Source organism: Lampris incognitus, chromosome 4 (assembly GCF_029633865.1).
Source record: "Lampris incognitus isolate fLamInc1 chromosome 4, fLamInc1.hap2, whole genome shotgun sequence".
Classification (NCBI taxonomy): Eukaryota; Metazoa; Chordata; class Actinopteri; order Lampriformes; family Lampridae; genus Lampris; species Lampris incognitus.
This window is the reverse complement of record NC_079214.1, coordinates 2530957-2552951: the sequence shown is the minus strand read 5'-3', so window position 1 is coordinate 2552951 and position 21995 is coordinate 2530957.

Below are 21995 nucleotides of genomic sequence, written 5' to 3'. Positions count from 1 at the left end.
GATAGATAGCTTGATAGACAGATAGATAGACAGATAGATAGATACAGTGCATCCGGAAAGTATTCACACTCCTTCACTTTCCCCACATGTTGTTATGTTACAGCCTTATTCCAAAATGGATTAAATTCCTTTTTTTTCTCATCAATCTACACACAATACTCCATAATGACAAAGCGAAAAAGGTTTTGTAGAAATTTTTGCAAACTGAAATATTGCATGTACGTAAGTATTCACACTCTTTACTCAGTACTTGGTTGAGGCACCCTTGGCAGCGATTACAGCCTCAAGTCTTCTTGGGTATGAAGCTACAAGCTTGGCACACCTATATTTGGGGTATTTCTCCCATTCTTCTCAGCAGATCCTCTCGAGCTCTGTAAGGTTAGATGGGGAGCGTCGCTGCACAGCTATTTTCAGGACTTTCCAGAGATGTTTAATGGGGTTCAAGTCTGGGCTCTGGCTGGGCCACTAAAGGACATTCACAGACTTGTCCCGAAGCCACTCCTTCGTTGTCTTGGCTGTGTGCTTAGGGTCGTTGTCGTGTTGAAAGGTAAACCTTCGCCCCAGTCTGAGGTCCTGAGCGCTCTGGAGCAGGTTTTCATCAAGGATCTCTCTGTACTTTGCTCCATTCATCTTTCCCTCGATCCTGACTAGTCTCCCAGTTCCTGCTGCTGAAAAAGATCCCCACAGCATGATGCTGCCACCACCATGCTTCACTGTAGGGATGGTATTAGCAAGGTGATGAGAGGTGCCTGGTTTCCTCCAGACGTGACGTTTGGCATTCAGGCCAAAGAGTTCAATCTTGGTTTCATCAGACCAGAGAATCTGGTTTCTCATGGTCTGAGAGTCCTTTAGGTGCTTTCTGGCAAACTCCAAGCGGGCTGTCATGTGCCTTTTACTGAGCAGAGGCTTCCGTCTGGCCACTCCACCATAAAGGCCTGATTGGTGGAGGGCTGCAGAGATGGTTGTCCTTCTGGAAGGTTCTCCCATCTCCACAGAGGAACGCTGGAGCTCTGTCAGAGTGACCATCGGGTTCTTGGTCACCTCCCTGACCAAGGCCCTTCTCCCCCGATTGCTCAGTTTGGCTGGGGGGCCAGCTCTAGGAAGAGTCCTGGTGGATCCAAACTTCTTCCATTTACGAATGATGGAGACCACTGTGCTCTTCGGGACCTTCAAAGCTGTAGAAAGTTTTTGTACCCTTCCCCAGATCTGTACCTCGATACAATCCTGTCTCAGAGGTCCACAGACAATTCCTTTGACTTCATGGCTTGGTTTCTGCTCCGACATGCACTGTCAACAGTGGGACCTTATATAGACAGGTGTGTGCCTTTCCAAATCATGTCCAATCCATTGAATTTACTACAGGTGGACTCCAATCAAGATGTAGAAACATCTCAAGGATGATCAGTGGAAACAGGATGAACCTGAGCTCAATTTTGAGTGTCATAGCAAAGGGTGTCAATACTTACGTACATGCAATATTTCAGTTTTTTATTTTTAATAAATTTGCAAAAATTTCTACAAAATCTTTTTCACTTTGTCATTATGGGGTATTGTGTGTAGATTGATGAGAACAAAAAGGAATTTAATCCATTTTGGAATAAGGCTGTAACATAACAACATGTGGGGAAAGTGAAGGGGTGTGAATACTTTCCAGATGCACTGTAGATACATACATACATACACACATACACACACACACACACACACACACACACACATACATACATACATACATACATACATACATACATACATACATACATACATACATACATACATACATACATACATACATACATAGATAGATAGATAGATAGATAGATAGATAGATAGATAGATAGATAGATAGACAGACAGACAGACAGACAGACAGACAGACAGACAGACAGACAGACAGACAGACAGACAGATAGATAGATAGATAGATAGATAGATAGATAGATAGATAGATAGATAGATAGATAGATAGATAGATAGATAGATAGATAGATAGATAGACAGACAGATAGACAGATAGACAGATAGACAGATAGATAGATAGATAGATAGATAGATAGATAGATAGATAGATAGACAGATAGACAGACAGACAGACAGACAGACAGACAGATAGATAGATAGATAGATAGATAGATAGATAGATAGATAGATAGATAGATAGATAGATAGATAGACAGACAGACAGACAGACAGACAGACAGACAGACAGACAGACAGACAGACAGACAGACAGACAGACAGATAGATAGATAGATAGATAGATAGATAGATAGATAGATAGATAGATAGATAGATAGATAGATAGATAGATAGATAGATAGATAGATAGATAGATAGATAGATAGATAGATAGATAGATAGATAGATAGATAGATAGACAGTCAGACAGATAGACAGATAGATAGATAGATAGATAGATAGATAGATAGATAGATAGATAGATAGATAGATAGATAGATAGATAGATAGATAGATAGATAGATAGATAGATAGATAGATAGATAGATAGACACAAGCAAATAAATAAATCAGTCAATAAATACACATACAAACAGAACAGTCCTGGCTGGAGGGTGGGTCGATGGCTGGAGGGTGGGTGGACGGTAGGTGGATGACTGGAGGGTGGGTGGATGTGCTGGACGGTGGGTGGGTGGATGGTAGGTGGATGGCTGGAGGAGGGTTGGATGTGCTGGATGGTGGATGGCTGGACGATGGCTGGACAGTGGGTGGAGGGCTGGAGGGTGGGTGGATGTGCTGGAGGGTGGATGTGCTGGAGGGTGGATGTGCTGGAGGGTGGGTGGATGTCTGGAAAGTGGGGGACATCATTAAGATGCATCTCTCTTCTTCTCTCTGCTCATTCTGCAGAAGGTCTCTGCTCATTCTGTAGAAGGTCTCTGCTCATTCTGCAGAAGGTCTCTGCTCATTCTGCAGAAGGCCTCTGCTCATTCTGCAGAAGGTCTCTGCTCATTCTGCAGAAGGTCTCTGCTCATTCTGTAGAAGGTCTCTGCTCATTCTGCAGAAGGTCTCTGCTCATTCTGCAGAAGGTCTCTGCTCATTCTGCAGAAGGTCTCTGCTCATTCTGCAGAAGGTCTCTGCTCATTCTGTAGAAGGCCTCTGCTCATTCTGCAGAAGGTCTCTGCTCATTCTGCAGAAGGTCTCTGCTCATTCTGCAGAAGGTCTCTGCTCATTCTGCAGAAGGTCTCTGCTCATTCTGCAGAAGGTCTCTGCTCATTCTGTAGAAGGTCTCTGCTCATTCTGCAGAAGGTCTCTGCTCATTCTGCAGAAGGTCTCTGCTCATTCTGCAGAAGGCCTCTGCTCATTCTGCAGAAGGTCTCTGCTCATTCTGCAGAAGGCCTCTGCTCATTCTGCAGAAGGTCTCTCCTCATTCTGCAGAAGGTCTCTGCTCATTCTGCAGAAGAGGTCCATGTTGTGGTTTGTGATGTGAGGCAGGGCTTATGTTCTTCAGCTTTGATTGAAGCCAGTCCTGCCGCTCTCCCACTTTCTTGTGTTCGCCAACATTGTGCATGAGCTGCACCTCACTGATTGACCTCTTCCTGCGCAAAAATATGGAAAATACGACACACTTGAAGACATACCTATATGTTTACAGACAGTATGCTCAATTCACTATGAAGCTCTAAAGACGTGGTAATAACACATGATTTGAGTTGAATGGATTTATTGTGACAGCTCATAATATTCCCTCTTAAGATAAAAAAACAACCCTGAAAATATAATTTACCTGACTGGTTTTGCTTGTAAGTTCAAACTGGAGAGGAAGAGTATCACAAAAAGTGTTTCTGGAAATCTTTTAGGGAGCATGTTGATTACCTATAAGATAAAAAAAATAAATGGTAAAAAGTTCATTTCTTTACATTCAGACAGGCCAGAATGAGCTGGAAATGATTTTAATGGCATCTTCTATTGCTCATCCGCTCTTTAAATGGGCTCAATTGTGCCACAAAAGTGCCACAAAATCCATGAGACGCAACACACGTTTGAGGTACCAAGCTCTTCTTACCTGTGTTGTCCGTCCAGCAAGGCTGCATTGGCTTGTTGACTGGACACGCTGGGGTTTCCCTGTGCTGGAGCAGTCACGCTTTGTGATCCGCTCCTGCCGAGTGCTTTGAGAAAGTCTTCCTCCTTTTTATACAGTTTAACCCTCCCCTGCTCATCGATGAGCCGTGTTCTTTGTTGATGGTGATGTCAGCTTTCTGACGCTTCGACAGGTTCAAGCATCTGCATGGCGACACCTCTGCCGCCGCTCGCCACTAACTCACACTTCAACACCTCGGCCCGGAGTGCTGCCGGCCAGACCTCCTGCTGCTCCTTCAACCTGCTCCCTGTTCACCCCCCATCCTTCAACCTGCTCCCTGTTCACCCCCCCATCCTTCAGTACAACACTTGCAATTTCATGTTGATGTTGCACGCTGCAGGCTTGGACAACTCTCATTCTGGAGGGACGCATGTTCCTACTGAATGAGAGTTATGGTGGAAAAGGAAATATCCTGGAGTGTCTTTTCTCTTATCACAGCTCAGTGAATGGCAACTAAAACACGTATCTTAACTTTTAACAGTGGAACGTCTCCTGCTCTGACATCTTGCAGCATTGCAAAGGGTAAATGAGGTCGTGCTAAAACTGTGGTAGGGTTGGTGCAGAGGCAAAGATTCAGACAAGCCTATCTAATGACACGTAAAGGCTGCTGCTTGCCAGAGAACACACCTGGAAGGAGAGTCACTCGTACTTACAGCACAGGGAATCTGCTGTCTCACTCAGCGTTTGTTGGTCTGGATCATTCTGCACTTTTCCTTCCAACAATTTCCCGTTGACGAATAAATCAGTGTTACAGAGCAAAACAGTCATTTGTAGTCATACAACAATAGCCAAGCGTCCTGATGCATGTGTGTGACATGAGCCCTGCTGCCTATTCTTCCCCAGTGTGGAGAAAGAGTCCTTCATATTACAATAAAAGTAGGTTCCTCTAATAAGTGTTTCTTAGATCATTCACATGACATCACATGGGATCACGACAACAATTGAATTTTGAAATGACCCTTCTTCAAACATGTCTGTGTAAGTGTGACCTCTATAATGGCTACATCCATAACATAATATAATATAATATAATATAATATACCATACTTAGCATCTGCAACAACATTTATAGCCTGACAAAACGGCCTACGCAGTGGACAACTTCTGATTCCACTTCCAAAGAAAGGAAACTTGAAATTATGCAGCAACGACAGAGCCATTAGTCTAATCAGCCATGCGAGCAAGGTAATGCTCAGGACCATTCTCAGGAGAATCACACCACAAGTTGAGCAGATTCGTGCTGAAGAACAAGCTGGTGTCAGGTCTGGAAGAAGCACAACCGAGCAGATCTTCAACTTGAGGGTTCTTTGTGAGAAGTTTATAGAACATCCACGAGAAGCCCATTACAACTTTATTGATTTTAAGAAAGCCTTTGACAGAGTGTGGCAACAGGCTCTAGGGAAAATCATGAGAAAACATAACATCAACGAACACCTTGTCCAAGTGTAACACCCGTCCCGTATTTATCTACATAAAATCTGCAGTCTGTTACTAATATGGGCGGGCCCTGGGTTAGGATCTAAATAAATGGCGCTCTTACCTTATCAACTGGTTACCAAAATGTCCTAATGCTGTAAATAAACTGTAAATATTGGCGGTGCCTCCATGACTAAAAGGAAGTAACATGAATTAAGACTTCCTGTTCATGTACCAAAATATAGATATTTATTTAACAAGCAATCTGAAATGAAATGAGGAATTGTCTATTATAGACAATGACAATATAGATATGAAGTCACAATAGTAGGATTTGTATGTAAACACAATGTATGGCTTTAAGCCATGTAGGTTCAACACCTAGAAAAATAATAAAGCAGAGTGTCCAATTAGACTCTGTTACCAACTTTCAACAACACAAAATAATAAAGTGGGCCCACACACTCACACACACACTCACACGATGCAACGACGACACAGTCCAACTTTTACCCAGACTGTCTCGGGTATGTTGCAGGCCTGACATGTAGCTTGGGAGCGGTGGGGCCTACAAACTGTTATGGCCACTTCGCTTGGTCCCTGCCAAGTATACACACAATGCACCTGCAGGAATGGAGGGTTGTACTCACGAGTCCCCGCGCCAGGGGAGAGGGGGAGAGGGGCAACGATGGTGGGGATCAGGGTCACCGCTCGCACCAGAGGATGAGAGAGAACGAAGGCCACGTCGAGGAAACAGCAGGGCAGTCCAAGGTAGCAGGGCAGCCGGGAGGACGTTCCAATGGTGGTCTTCCCTGCTCACCGTTCACCTTGTCCGACTCCTTCAGTAGAAACAATATACACAGACACACGATGAAATTAACTGGTCGTCAATCCCCAGACGGTCTGCATACAAAGTTCACGATCAATGTCAAAAATGACAGGTTCACTCTACCGTGTCCAGCTGCTGTCTCTCACTGTCACCCACCAAACCAAGTATTGGGGCTGCAAGCCCCACCCCTTTTCCTCTGAATACACTATCAGATTGGTTAATAATTTAGGATACACAAACTACTGGAGAGACTGAAGAGCAGAACACAGAATCATTGTTGGCAGGGAAAACTTGAGGAAGTGACATCTTTCAAATATCTCGGATCTGTGATCAATGAAGACGGAAGATCGGACAAAGAAATTAGGAGCAGAATCGCCACCGCAACAAGCGCAATGACCAAGCTCAACCTGATCTGGAAAGATAAAAACTTTGGAATGAAGTCAAAAATGCAGCTGCTCCGCACCATCATATTAGCAACTCTTCTGTACGGTGCAGAATCCTGGACCCTAACAAAAGCTATGGAGAAAACAATACAAGCCTCTGAACTCAGAGAGCATATATATACTACTTAGCACAGAAAGTGAGGAAGTGTGTGTTTGGTAGATGATGTCTTTGTTGTGACAATGCTTCTTGGCAGTAAATCTTATACCGTTGGAAAGCCTGTTTATTTGCCTTTTAAATGGCGCCACATGTGTAAGGAACATGCGCTTGTGGGATGAGCAGCAGAGCTGAGGATGTGGGTTGCGCCCATGAAACATCTGCCAGATCTCCTCTATCAATGCCAAACAGCTTATTTTGCTGTTGCTATTGACTCTTGTGTTGAGCTTCTGGTACCCCAGGTGCTGACCATCAGCTGCCTGATAGAAGATTTACTGCCAAGAAGCTTCGTTACAACAAAGACATCATCTACCAAACACACATTTCCTTACTTTCTGTGCTAAGATTAGAAGAATGCTGCAAATCCCATACAAAGCGCACGTCACCACCACCTGAACACAGGTAAGGAAGCTGCTGTCACCATGACAGTTTACTGACAATGGAAACAAGGAAATTAAACTGGTTTGGGCACGTCTGCCGAACGGACACCCTGCAAGGCCTGGTAGAAGGGACTAGGAAGGGAGGGAGGCCGAGAGAAACCTGGCCAGACATCATGGGACAACGGCTACAGGTGAGCCTAGTGGAGGTGGGGAGAGCTGCGATGGATAGGGAGCGGTGGGAGAGACTGGTTGAGGCATCAGCTGTGCTCCTACCGCCTCCATAGGTTACGGAACTGATGATGATGATGATGATGAATATAATGTAACATAATATAACATAATATAACGTAATATAAATTATATTACGCTATATTATATTATATTATGTTCTATTATATTATATTACGTTATATTATATTATATTATATTATACAATACAATATAATATAACGTAATATAATGTAATATAATCTGATATAAAATATAATATAACATGATATACTATAATATGGTATGACATGATATAATATAATATAATATAATATGATATTATATAATATGATAAAACATGATATGATATGACATATAATATGATATAGTATAACGTAGTATAACATAGTATAACATGATATAATATAATATAGTATAACATGATACAGTCTAATATAGTATAACATGATATAGTATATTATAGTATAACATGATATAGTATAATATAGTATAATATAATATAGTATAATATAGTATAACATGATATAGTATAATATATTATAATATAGTATAACATGATATAGTATAATATAGTATAACATGATATAGTATAAAACGATATAGTATAATATTGCATAACATGACATTATAACGTAGTATAACATGGTATAACAAGATATAGTATAATATAGTATGACATGATATAGTATAATATGGTATAACATGATATAGTATAACGTAGTATAACATAGTATAACATGATATAGTATAATATGATATAATATAACGTAGTATAACATGATATAATATTATACAGTATAACATGATATAGTATAACGTAGTATAACATGATATAATATAATATAGTATAATATAGCATAACATGATATAGTATAACGTAGTATAACATGATATAATATAATATAGTATAATATAGTATAACATGATATAGTATAATATAGTATAAAGTAGTATAACATGGTATAACATGATATAGTATAACATAGTATAGCATGATATAGTATAACACAGTATAGCATAATATAAGGTAGTATAACATGGTATAACATGATATAGCATGATATAGTATAACAGTATAGCATAGTATAAGGTAGTATAACATGGTATAACATGATCTAGTATAAAATAGTATAGCATGATATAGTATAACATAGTATAATATAGTATAAGGTAGTATAACATGATCTAGTATAACATAGTATAGCATGATATAGTATAGCATGATATAGTATAGCATAGTATAGTAAAAGGTAGTATAATATAGTATAACATGATCTAGTATAACATACTATAGCATGCTATAGTATAGCATAGTATAACATGATCTAGTATACCATAGTATAGCATGATCTAGTATAACATAGTATAGCACGATATAGTATAGCATAGTATAACATGGTATAACATGATCTAGTATACCATAGTATAGCACGATATAATATAACATAGTATAGCATAGTATAAGGTAGTATAATATGGTATAACATGATCTAGTATACCATAGTATAGCATGATGTAGTATAACATGGTATAACACGGTATAACATGGTATAACACGGTATAACACGATATAACATGGTATAACACGGTATAACATGGTATAACACGGTATAACACGGTATAACCCGGTATAACATGGTATAACACGGTATAACACGGTATAACCCGGTATAACACGGTATAACACGGTATAACACGGTATAACATGGTATAACACGGTATAACCCGGTATAACATGGTATAACACGGTATAACACGGTATAACACGATATAACATGGTATAACACGGTATAACACGGTATAACACGGTATAACACGGTATAACATGGTATAACACGGTATAACATGGTATAACACGGTATAACACGGTATAACACGGTATAACATGGTATAACACGGTATAACCCGGTATAACACGGTATAACATGGTATAACACGGTATAACACGGTATAACACGGTATAACCCGGTATAACACGGTATAACACGGTATAACCCGGTATAACACGGTATAACACGGTATAACCCGGTATAACCCGGTATAACATGGTATAATGCATGACATCAGCGGGACGTTACACGGCGGGACCCTCTGGAGACGTGCCAGAGCGGCAGACCGAGAGGATTCGGTGGGTGGTGGAAGCAGTGGAGCTGCCTCTTCTCCACACGATGTATGGCTGCTGGAGGACCTTGTCATAGTGTCACAACATGTGTTAGGTAACCACGAAAGATGTTTTCTAAATGTGGCGGAGGAAGGGCTATGCAAGGACTGAAGGAACGGGTCCCAGACCGAGACCTACATTTTGCTGTCATAAGGGATTTTACTGTGTCCTCTAATTAGCCGTTCCTTGGTTGCTGTTGTGAATTTATTTGCAGCAAAATATGTGTGCTTGTAGGATCGGACCAAGTGACAGGCAGGACGGCCTCTCTGGTGCCTCTCAGCATGCTTCCATACCACAAAACCACTTGAGTTTCTTCATCCAGAAACGGCGCAGCTGGTTTATTTTAAGCCCTGGAAGAATGTGACCAAAAGTGTGTCCCCGAGACACACAACCTTGTTGCAAAGCCTCCGCAACCTGCACACAGATGCTTTGGGCAGGTTTGTCCTCCTCCGGGAGAAGCAGAAGAATATCTGAATTGTAGAATGACAGTTTTGCCATGCTGACTTGTCTGAACGGTCAGCTTCACAAGCTGGTTTTGCACACTTGTGGTAGGCCTGCTCCCAGATGTTCTCATGCAGCTCCAACGTGAGGCGTCTCACTAATGCCACGCTGCCGCTGCTGCTGCTGCTGCCGTGCGGGGGGCTGGGAAGGGAGGGCTGGACAGGGAGGGCTGGGCAGGGGGGGCTGGGCAGGGGGGGCTGGGCAGGAGGGCTGGGCAGGAGGGCTGGGCAGGGAGGGCTGGGCAGGGAGGGCTGGGCAGGGGGGCTGGGCAAGGAGGGCTGGGCAGGGAGGGCTGGACAGGGAGGGCTGGGCAGGAGGGCTGGGCAGGGGGAGCTGGGCAGAGGGGGCTGGGCAGGGAGGGCTGGACAGGGGGGCTGGGCAGGGGGGCTGGGCAGGAGGGCTGGACAGGGGGGCTGGGCAGGGGGGCTGGGCAGGGGGGCTGGGAAGGGAGGGCTGGGCAGGGGGGCTGGGCAGGAGGGCTGGGCAGGAGGGCTGGGCAGGGGGGCTGGGCAGGGGGGCTGGGAAGGGAGGGCTGGGCAGGGAGGGCTGGGCAGGGAGGGCTGGACAGGGAGGGCTGGGCAGGGGGGCTGGGCAGGAGGGCTGGGCAGGAGGGCTGGGCAGGGGGGCTGGGCAGGGGGGCTGGGAAGGGAGGGCTGGGCAGGGAGGGCTGGGCAGGAGGGCTGGGCAGGAGGGCTGGACAGGGGGGCTGGACAGGGGGGCTGGGCAGGGAGGGCTGTGAGGAAGGGCTTGCAGATCATGACCATGGCCCCCCCCTCATGACAATGTGAGCAATGCGCTCGAACATGTCTTTGAAGCGGATCAGCTCAGTCAAGCAGGCCATGTAGTGCATCCAGGCGGAGTGTTGGAGGGAGGATCTGTGTTCAGCTCTGGCAGCTCACCTAACATATGTACTTTAGCTCACAGAGTAAATTCTATTCTACTCGTTCTATTTTGGTCTGTGTCATCGAATGAAAAGCAGTGCTAGCCTATGGTTTATTCGGGTGTGTTTTCATTGTTTTGCCGTGCTCCTGGTTGTGTTGGTAGATCTCCACTAGGCCAGCAGGGGGCAGCCTGATTGTTGTAGCTGCTGCGCTGCATGTTCCAAGGCGAGGAAGGAGACAGGGGCCACGCTCCCCTGAAATCTATAAATAGTTGCCTTTTTCATGAAATGAGGTCACTTCCCTCCGAGATATCGTGTGACAAGATGGGATACACTTAGATTGTATTCATCATCTCCCCTTTTCCTCCACCACCTCCACCTCCACCTCCACCTCCACCACCTCCACATAAACACATAAAAAAGGATATCCAAACCACGCACTCCACATGACAACTTTATGGCTTGTAAGAAGTTATTTTTCAGGGACTTGGCAGGCCAGTAATAAATCTATCAGGTGCATGCTCATGTCCGTCTTCTTGGAGCTGGCCAGCAGCATATCAGGACGGCCTACCTCCGCTATGCCTACCTCCGCTATGTCTACCTCCACTATGTCTACCTCCGCTATGTCTACCTCCACTATGTCTACCTCCACTATGTCTACCTCTACTATGTCTATCTCCACTATGTCTACCTCCACTATGTCTACCTCCACTATGTCTACCTCTACTATGTCTACCTCCACTATGTCTACCTCCGCTATGTCTACCTCCACTATGTCTACCTCCGCTATGTCTACCTCCACTATGTCTACTTCCACTATGACTACCTCCACTATGTCTACCTCCGCTATGCCTACCTCCAGTATGTCTACTTCCACTATGACTACCTCCACTATGTCTACCCCCACTATGTCTACTTCCACTATGACTACCTCCACTATGTCTACCCCCACTATGTCTACTTCCACTATGACTACCTCCACTATGTCTACCCCCATTATGTCTACTTCCACTATGACTACCTGCACTATGTCTACCCCCATTATGTCTACTTCCACTATGACTACCTCCTCTATGTCTACTTCCACTATGACTACCTGCACTATGTCTACCCCCACTGTGTCTATTTCCACTATGACTACCTCCACTATGTCTACCCCCATTATGTCTACTTCCACTATGACTACCTCCTCTATGTCTACTTCCACTATGACTACCTGCACTATGTCTACCTCCACTGTGTCTACCCCCATTATGTCTACTTCCACTAAGACTACCTCCACTATGTCTACCTCCACTATGTCATGCTGAAACATGGGGATGTGTCGCTCTCATCGCACACAATCTCAAGAAGAAACCCTCCACATCACTCCATCACATAGTTTTGCAGCACAGGTGGCAGTGGTGTCATATGACACCCCTGTGCTGTCCCACGCACTCCGTGCATCCACTCCAGATGCCACAACAACCAACCCAATATTCCCAGTGTACACATTTAGCTACAGCTCTTTAATGTTTATATTGTATATGTATTATATAGAGTGTGCGTGCTGCATTTATTTAAATCCATACACCATCCACTGAGCACATGTTTTGATGTGTCCTCGATCCAGTGTAATAAGATTATTGGGTAATAATCATCACATCCCAGTGACGGTGCAATACTTGTCTCATGAATCCTAAATAGTAGAGACCCACAGACGTTCCCCTGTGCAGATCTTCTGTTTTGTGATTTTTTTAAAAATGTTGCCCTCTGCACATAGATACTCCTCATTTAATATGCCGACATGTGCAAATATTCTTACATGGCCGGAGTGTGAGCCGGTCCCCTCAGGTCGTCGGCTGAGGATGCCCTGTATGAGGACTAAGAGATACAAGGCTTCCTTTGTCCCCACTGCCACCCAGGTGTCAAATAGCAGATAGTATCCACCTGATGTCTGCAGTTCGCTAGTTTCCTTGGTCTGTATATTTTATATTTATTTTTTATATTTAATATTTGACCTACTTTGGTTCTCCTTGCCCACTGTGTCCTGTTGGCAGTTCCGCCTCGGTGTTTGTATGGTTTGTGTTTGTGTGAGAGTTTTTATCCTGGCTGCAAACTAATGTCCCTGCCAGGGACAGTAGAGACACGTGGACTCTGGCTTTGATGATTTAGTTCCAAACCCTTTCTGGATCTGCACCGCGTCCTCTCTCCCACTGGCCAAGAGCCGTGTAATGCAGCGCCACCTGGCGGCCACCCTACCCGACTTGAGCGTCCCTGGAAGAGGAAAAATTGCAAAAGGCTCAGCGACCATAAACCGAGAGAAAACATCACCACATCCGGTCAGCTGCTCTCTGCCCCGTGAAATACGACCCCGCGGAGGGCAAACCCACCAGGCAGGCCAAGAAATGAAGGGCAAAAACATCAAATAACCTGTTTTCAGAAAACTGACGCAGCATGGGGTGAAGCGTGTGTGTGCGTGTGTGCGTGTGTGCGTGTGTGCGTGTGAGAGAGAGAACAGGTAATTATCATTATCATGAGCATCATCCCGTAACCACGAATGAACTCTAATGAGTCTGCAGCAGTTGTAGAGTAAAGCAGCCAAACGGGTGAAAGGAGGGAACAGAGTGAAGGAACACGGAGCAGCCGACAGAGGGCGCCTCCTCCCCTCGTCACACCGGCAGCAGCTCTTCAGCTGGTTTTATGAGGGACACAGTCAAAACAGAACCGCCAGTAGACCCGGGCTCGTCTGGTTTGACGAGACGAGGGTCCAGGAGCAGCGTGACAGACACGCGCAGGAGGTTTTGCCGGATGTGCAGCGGACGTGTGTGTGTTTGGTGTGTGTGTGTGTTTGACGTGTGTGTGTCTGGTGTGTGTGTGTTTGGTGTGTGTGTGTTTGGTGTGTGTGTTTGGTGTGTGTGTGTGTTTGGTGTGTGTGTGTGTGTTTGGTGTGTGTGTTTGGTGTGTGTGTGTGTTTGACGTGTGTGTGTCTGGTGTGTGTGTGTTTGGTGTGTGTGTTTGGTGTGTGTGTGTGTGTGTGTGTGTGTGTGTTTGGTGTGTGTGTGTGTGTTTGGTATGTGTGTGTCTGGTGTGTGTGTCTGGTGTGTGTGTGTGTGTGTGTGTGTTTGGTGTGTGTGTTTGGTGTGTGTGTGTGTGTGTGTGTGTGTTTGGTGTGTGTGTCTGGTGTGTGTGTGTGTGTGTGTTTGGTGTGTGTGTGTGTGTTTGGTATGTGTGTGTCTGGTGTGTGTGTGTGTGTGTGTGTGTGTTGTTGCTCAGTAAAAGCCACCGGACGCCAGCCTCCATCAGCAGCGGGGTTGTGTTGCCGTTGTGGGTCACAGCACGGCAACACAACACATTTCATATGGACACAAACACACACAAACACAAAGAGCCACACACACCTTCAGTTGTGTTGAGCACGTGTGTTGTCGACAGACCAACAGGAAGAGCAGCTTCAGGCGGGTGCCTCCGGAGTCAAGCCACACAGTCAGTGATGTCACTATTTCTAGATATGGCTGCCATAAAGCCAAGCGGGTCCCCGGGCGGAGAGCCGGGCCTGCTGCCCCCATGAGGGCGCCATGGGAAGGTGCAGCATGGACGGTAGGGGGCGCTGCTTCTACTGCACAGGATATTTGGAGGGTCAGTATTTTACATGGCATGTCACGGTGTGGGAGTCCTTCAGGCTGTCCTACACCCAGCAACACCAGAGAGCTCCAGAGAGGAGTCAGAGGTGGAGTCCAGCAGACAAGCCAGAGGTCAGATGTTCTGTCCAGAAGAAGGAAGCAACACAACCCATCAACACAACCCACCAACACAACCCATCAACACAACCCACCAACACATCATGCAGATGTGAAGACTTATCAGAGGACGCGTCATATCACTACCTGATAACAACAACAACAACATCAATACCGGTCTGCACACCTCCACCTACACAACATGGATCATCTTCACCCGTCATTACGCCTGACAGCACCACCATCATCACTCACCCTGGTTCCATCCCGTACTGACTACTGTCATGCTGTCCTCTTTGGTCTTCCCCTCAACTGGCTTCATAAGCTTCAGCTGGTCCAGAATCCAGCTGCCTGTATCAGTACCAGAACTCCTTCCATAGATCATATCACTCCTGCTCTGCAGCAACTCCACTGGCTCCCTGTTAAATACCGTACTGACTTCAAGATCCTGCTCCTCCTCACCTTTAAGGCCCTTAATAACCCAGCTCCTTCATGTCTTTCTGAACTCCTTCATATCCACACACCCTGCCACACTCTCACGTCCTCTTCTGCTCTCCAACTCACTACACCATCAGCCCGCTGGACTACCATGGGGACTAGAGCTGGACTACCATGGGGTCTAGAGCCTTCAGTCATTCTGCCCCCCGCCTATGGAACTCTCTCCCACACAGGGAGGAGCAAGGATCCCGGCTACACAGGGAGGAGCAGGGATCCCGGCTACACAGGGAGGAGCAGGGATCCCGGCTACACAGGGAGGAGCAGGGATCCCTTCTACACAGGGAGGAGCAGGGATCCCTTCTACACAGGGAGGAGCAGGGATCCCGGCTAGACAGGGAGGAGCAGGGATCCCGGCTAGAGAGGGAGGAGCAGGGATCCCGGCTACTCACCGAGGAGCCGGGGATCCCGGCTATACAGGGAGGAGCCGGGATCCCGGCTACAGAGGGAGGAGCAGGGATCCTCCCTGTATAGCCGGGATCCCGGCTAGAGAGGGAGGAGCCGGGATCCCGGCTATACAGGGAGGAGCAGGGATCCCGGCTAGAGAGGGAGGAGCCGGGATCCCGGCTACACAGGGAGGAGCAGGGATCCCTGCTCCTCCCTGTATAGCCGGGATCCCGGCTAGAGAGGGAGGAGCAGGGATCCCTGCTATACAGGGAGGAGCAGGGATCCCGGCTACACAGGGAGGATGGGTTAAACGCAGAGGACGAATTTCCCCACGGGGATCAACAAAGGAATAAAATAAAAATGAAAATAAATAAAATAAATGACACCACAGGTGTTTCCTGATGAACCACAGTAAAAAAAAACAAAACAAACAAAAAACAAAACAAAACAAAACAAAAGAAATAAAGCACCGGTGAGCAGAGTTACAGGACCGCCCTGTGACGTAAAGGACTCCTTGGAGATTAGAACCCAATGTGAATTCTTCTGTGCGTCCCTCTCAAGTGTCTTCCATCTTCCATCCGGCAGAGGGCGCTGTAAACCCACAGCGACGTCCGAACAGGCGTCCTCGTGAAGTCAGTTGTTCCGGTGAGCTCTTCCGGTGGTCCTCCGTCCTCCGTCTCAGCGTCAGACAGCCCCAGCGACAAACGAGGAGGCTGGGGGGTTTTAGGGGTCCGCTGAAGGTTCCGTTTCATTTGCTGTTGCGAGCCGTGTTTAGTCTGCTCCGCCCTGCTCTCCAACACCCGATGGAGGCTCAGACCCTCACTGTAATATTTGCTAGTAATATTTGATTTGCTAATGTCCCTTACGGCTTTCCGTAGCGCCACAACAAAGTCACGTGATGTACGTAACAACGTCAGTGGGAATCCGGTCGGTGAATAAACACCCAGCACGAGAGAAGTCGTCCTTGCTTTATTAATGTTATAAGTTAACATAGCCAGAGGGCACAGATCATTACATGGTGTCAGAGTAGCGGAGTTTAAATACCCAATATGGATTCGTACGGCGTTCCAGCTCCACGGATGGACTGGGAATCGGCGAACTTACCTGAAGCATGGAGACGATTTCGACAAACAACGGAGCTAATGTTCACGGGCCCCCTGCGCGGGAAGAATGAAGAGGAGAAATGCAGCTACCTCCTGCTCTGGATAGGGGAAAAAGGGCGCGATGTGCACAACACTTGGACACTCAGCGGAGAACAAGCCAAGAAGCTAGAAACGTACTACGATAAGTACACTGAGTACATCACCCCCAAAGCAAACCCGATTTATGCCAGATATAAATTTCATGAAAAGATGCAGGGAGAGAGTGAATCCTTCGAACGATTTGTAACTGAGCTAAAGCTCCTAGTCAAAGACTGTGGCTACCCAAATGCCGACGAGATGGTCAGGGACCGCATCGTGTTTGCCACCAACTCACCCAGAGTGAGAGAAAAGCTACTTAGCCAGGGAGCTGAGCTAACGCTAGAAAAGGCCATAGATGTAGCCCGCTCACACGAGCTAGCAAAGCAACAGCTAACGTTTATGGGCCAGGGCAGCACACATGAAACGGTGCACGCAATAGGCAGAAAGACTTACAAACCGAACGCACCCAAAGCAGCTAACGCTAACTTCAGACAAAGGGACGTTAGCACCGCCGCCAGGGCGTGTAGCTATTGTGGAGGGCTACACGGCGCTAAAGCCACTTGCCCAGCTAAGGGTAAACAATGCATTAAATGCAAGAAGCTCAATCATTTTGCTAAAGTATGCAAGTCTAGCTCCCAGGGACAGACAAAGTACTACCGCGGCACAGTACATGCCGTCGGAGAGAACCCAGAAGAGTACACCACTGACAGAGAGCAGGAAGAACTGTACTTCGACAACATTACAGTGGAGAGCACCGCTGTGGGAGAACAGACAGAGCTGTACATAGACTGCATCTCAATAGAGAACAACGGAAAAAGCAACGAGCAGGCTTACGTAGAGGTTGGAATTGGCACACCTCCACAGAAGGTAAAGTTTAAACTAGACACTGGGGCACAGGCCAATACTATTCCCACCAACCTGTTCCAGGCGCTGTTCAAAAATGTGACACTGAAACCAGCAATACACAGACTCACTGAATATGGAGGAGGCGCGCTGAGCGTGAAAGGCACATGCAAACTCAAATGTAAGTACAGAGACAATGCAATTATGCTGGACTTTTACGTCATTGACACAAACGCCCCACCAGTCATGGCAATGAAAACATGCCGTGACCTAAACTTGGTAAAAATAGTGATGGCTGTGAGCGAGGAAAACAATGTCACATCACAGAGCATAATGGATGAGTATGCAGATGTTTTCCAAGGAATAGGAGAGTTCCCAGGCGAGTGCACCTTCCGCGTCACACCAGATGCAACGCCGGTCGTCTGCCCGCCACGCAGAATCCCCATCGCCCTACGCAGCAAACTGAGGGACGAGCTTGACAGCATGGAGAAAGGCGGCATAATCTGTAAGGTAACAGAACCCACAGAATGGGTGAACGCACTCGTCATTGTTGAGAAGCCAAAGACAGGCAAACTTAGAGTGTGTTTAGACCCCAGAGCTCTTAACAAAGTGATACAACGACCTCACTACCCCCTCCCCACGCTGGAGGACGCCACCACAAAGCTTGCTGGAGCTGAGTACTTTAGCGTGTTAGACGCGCGGTCAGGCTATTGGGCCATCAAACTGAGCACTGAATCCTCAATGTTGACGACATTTAACACAGTGTTTGGCAGGTATCGTTTCCTCAGACTGCCATTCGGAATCGTGTCCGCTCAAGACGAGTTCCAGAGACGCGTGGATGAAACATATGAAGGATTGGACGGTGTGACGGCCATAGTGGACGATATACTAGTGTTCGGCAAGACTAAAGAGGAACATGACCAGCGTCTCAGAGCGATGCTGAAGCGCACAAGGGAGCGAGGGGTGAGGCTCAACCCCGACAAGTGTCACATATGCGTGTCCGAGGTAAGCTACTTCGGCCACACGCTCTCACACGAAGGCATCAAACCAGACCCACACAAGGTGAAGGCGGTCAAGGACATGCAACCCCCACAGAACAAAGCAGAGCTGGAGACAGTCCTCGGCATGATCAACTACCTCGCCAGATTTGCTCCACACCTCTCACAGATAAACTCACCCCTCAGACAGCTTCTGAAACAGGACAGTGAGTTTGTGTGGGATGCAGTCCACGACAAGGCGTTCCAAGAGATGAAGAATCTCATTACACAGCACCCAGGTCCAGTACTCTCATATTTCGACCCGCAGAAAGAGCTGCGACTCCAAGTGGATGCATCCAAAAGTGGCCTTGGGGCTGTCATGCTCCAAGATGGCAAACCAATTGCCTATGCGTCCAAGTCACTCAACAGCACTGAAGAAAACTACGCACAGATAGAGAAGGAGCTCTACGCTGTGGTCTTCGGCTGCAAGAGGTTCCACGAGTACATGTATGGACGAAAAGTGATTGTGGAGTCAGACCACAAGCCTCTGGAGGCAATACTAAAAAAGCCACTGGCAGCAGCACCACCCCGGCTGCAACGGATGATCCTGGCGCTCCAAAAATACGACATCCAAATCATCCACCGCCCCGGTAAGGACATACCGGTGGCCGACACACTGTCACGCAAGTCAATAGAACACCACGACAGTGACCTACAGGAAGGGATGGAGGCCCAAGTGCACACAGTCCTCAGCAACATCCCTGTGAGCGACACAAGACTCACAGAAATCAAGCAGGAAACAGCGCAAGATCCACAGCTCACCGCACTCAGACGAGCCACACTCACTGGCTGGCCAGACACAAAGAAAAAGTGCCCGCCCAGCATCCAGGAATACTGGAACCACAGAGCAGAAATCTCAGAAATGGACGGTATCCTGTTCAAAGGTGAGAGAATCATTGTCCCCCAAAAGCTTCGCAAGGACATGATACAGCGCATCCATGCCAGCCACCTTGGCGTGGAAAAAAGCAAATGCCGAGCAAGAGACTTACTGTTCTGGCCTGGCATGGGGAAACAGATCGAGGATGCGGTAGCAGACTGCAGCATATGCCAAGAACGGCACAGCGCAAATGCAAAGGAACCAATGATGCCACACGCCATACCCGAGCGGCCGTGGCAAGTGATAGGCACAGACCTATTCACATGGAACTCACAGGACTTCATAGTCACTGTGGACTACTACTCCAGATTCTTCGAGCTAGAAAGACTTTACAGCTGCACCTCATCTGCCGTCATCATGAAGCTGAAAGCAGCAATGGCTCGACACGGAATCCCCGAGACTATCATCAGCGACAACGGTCCGTGCTACAGCTCTGGTGAGTTCCGCAACTTCTCACAGACATGGGGTTTCTCACACACCACCACAAGCCCCCACTACCCACAGAGCAACGGCCTCTCCGAGAAGACTGTCCAGACGGCCAAACGCATCCTGGACAAAGCCAAAGCTGAGAACAAAGACCCCTACATGAGCTTACTGGAGTATCGCAACACACCGGTGGACAACCTGAAATCACCGGCACAGCTACTGATGAGTCGGAGGCTGCGGTCCATTCTCCCATCAACAGCAAAACACCTGCAGCCACAGATCGCCAGTCAGGAGGATGTTCACAAAAGGAGAGAGGTATGTCAACAGCGCCAGCAGGCATACTACAACCGAACAGCCAAACCTCTGCCCCACCTGCCCGCAGGCACACCAATCCGCTTCCGGCAGGAGGATGGATCCTGGAGACCTGCAACTGTGGAAAGACCAGCGAACACAGACAGGAGCTACCACATCCAAACCAAAGAAGGTCAGATCTACCAACGCAACCGTCAACACCTGCGACAAAGCAGAGTGAACACTCACACTACGCACACACACACTTCACAGCAGACTGTTACCAGCGCTAACAACAACACACAAGCCCATCAGCAAGAGCATGCTGAACCTCCAGACACGAACAATCAGCGACAACCAGACACACAGCCTGGTTACACCACGAGGTCAGGTCGCACGGTCAAACCAAGACAAATCCTTGACTTATGAATGTAAAAAAAAAAAAAAAAAAAAAAAAAAAAGATGAAATGTTATTACGGTGTCACATTTAGACAGGGAAGGAAATGTTTTACACTACTTTGTTGCAGTCCAGTTATATAAGAGTTCCACTTTCATATTCTTTCTTATTAAGATTGTATTCGCTTATAAACGTGCTCAACGTGGTCTGTATCTCTGCAGAGAAAGCAGCACTTTTCAGAAAAAGGGAGATGTAATATTTGCTAGTAATATTTGATTTGCTAATGTCCCTTACGGCTTTCCGTAGCGCCACAACAAAGTCACGTGATGTACGTAACAACGTCAGTGGGAATCCGGTCGGTGAATAAACACCCAGCACGAGAGAAGTCGTCCTTGCTTTATTAATGTTATAAGTTAACATAGCCAGAGGGCACAGATCATTACACTCACCACACCTTCGTTTTGAGGGAAACATCCTGCGGACTTGTAAGAAAACAACGAGACACACCGTGTGGTGCCATCATGGAACGGTGCTTTCCTTAGTTCTCATTTGTCCTGACACGTGGACAGACGTCCCGCGGGGGACTCTCGTAGCTCCTCAGCACGGATGACGGAGACTACTGGGGGCCAATGACGTAAGCAAGTCAAGTCAGTTTTATTTGTGTAGCCCAATATCTCAAATTACAGATGTGTCTCAGGGGGCTTTACAACAACACAAGATCCTGTCCTTAGACCCTCTCATCGGATAAGGAACACCTCCCTAAAACCTTTAACAGGGAGGAGCACCAGGAAGAAACCTCAGGGAGAGCAGCAGGGGAGGATCTCTCTCCCAAGATGTACAGCGTGCCATGATGTTGTGTTTACACAGTTTACACAATACAACACTGAAAGAGGATAACACAGTTATAATGGAATTATAAGATATATGAAGAATATGATGAGGAGGATGCCAAGCAGTGTCCAGACACCACTGCAACAGCCCAGGACCTGAGGCACCGGAACAGCCCAGAACCTGAGCCACCGGAACAGCCCAGGACCTGAGGCACCGGAACAGCCCAGAACCTGAGGCACCGGAACAGCCCAGGACCTGAGCCACCGGAACAGCCCAGGACCTGAGCCACTGGAACAGCCCAGGACCTGAGGCACCGGAACAGCCCAGAACCTGAGCCACCGGAACAGCCCAGGACCTGAGCCACCAGAACAGCCCAGGACCTGAGGCACCGGAACAGCCCAGGACCTGAGCCACCGGAAC